This window comes from Ursus maritimus, unplaced genomic scaffold (genome assembly GCF_017311325.1).
Source record: "Ursus maritimus isolate PB19 unplaced genomic scaffold, ASM1731132v1 scaffold_1, whole genome shotgun sequence".
Lineage (NCBI taxonomy): Eukaryota > Metazoa > Chordata > Mammalia > Carnivora > Ursidae > Ursus > Ursus maritimus.
The window spans coordinates 39,418,368-39,419,826 of record NW_024423343.1 but is presented as its reverse complement, the minus strand read 5'-3'; positions in this window follow the sequence as shown (position 1 = coordinate 39,419,826).

The following is a 1,459-nucleotide window of genomic DNA, read 5'->3' as shown; positions in this document are numbered from 1 at the left end:
TAAAAATAGTTAAATCCGGTATCAATTCTCTATTGTTTTCCTGGTTGCTTAATTTTTATCAGCTGAGTGAGAAAATGCTAAATGCAGGTGTTATTTAGATAGGATAGCAATCTTAGTACATAGTCAACATCTAAATTGATAACATATATAGAAGAATAATTTGTAAGGTAATTTTGTCAATTTATATTTAATTTTTGAACGCCATTTATAATTTGACCTTGACAGGATATTAAAAAAAAAAATAGCACCTTTTAATACAAAGCTCTGCAAGAGAATGAGGGAAGAGACTATTGTACTGAATATAAAGACAGATATACAATGATTAAAATGATAGTAATATTACTCCATCCCCAACTCCATTGCCCTATTCCCAACCACATGATAGAAGACTGAAGCTCTGAGCATCCTTTTCCTGTCAGTATATACTGACAAACTTGCTAGGTAGATTTATGGCTTTTTAATCTTGGCTCACGTAGTTCTATGTCTCTAAATTCCAAAAGAGAGAGAGAGAGAGATAGAAATACAGATACAGATAGATTGAGAAATAAGTTATTCTATCGAATGTATATTAGAGCGGTCACAACACCCCTAGTTTATGAGACATTTAAAACACAATTCTGGTGACCTCCTGCCTTAGGCACTGTCTTCCAGAGTGGGAAGAAAGGAAAAGATCTATCTTTCATTACCTAGCAATGTGGACAGTCTAAAGATTAATGGTTCAGCTGCTGCATAGGGTGTCAAATTTAATAAATCTGTGTATTTCTCTAGCTGGTAGATGGATATCTTTTCTTCTCATCTTGTTTTGCTTGCATATTCAAACCCCTCATCTTGTAGGAAACCACAATTGTGAGGTGAGCCGTGTCAGAGGCAAGACGCTGTGTTTGAATTTGAACCCAAAGGTTTACATACTAAAAACTTTATGAAGTCATTAATTACATCAGCAAAAATCTGAGGCATGTGTGTGGCAGTAGATTATTCTGAAGAAGGTTAATCTAGAAGATAAGGATGTAGTTTTTAATCAGTGTTGCTTCTTTTCCATATGGGTGTGTTGCCAGAAATCCTAGATTCAGTATTTGAGCAATTCTAATCATTTTCTCTACTAGTTGATGAAAAGGATTCAAAGGCATCTAAGATAGAAGGAAGTGAAATGCCAGACACATCAGTCAGGATTCTGGTAGAATGGGCACTAAGAGAAGGTTTTAACAGAGCTATTATTATTTCCTAAGATGAAGGCTAGATGCAGGCAGACCACAAAAGATGGCACTATCCCCTTTCATGAAGCTTAAATTATAAAGAAGGGAGACATATACTATAAGAATATGCTTATGAGTTCTACGAAGAAAAGTAACATATAGAAATAGGATGGGATTTTATGGAAAGAGAAGTGATAGTTGGATGGTACTTCGATAGTAAGATGGGAAGGAACGCCTCTCTGAAAAAGGAGTAAGTCTTCTATATA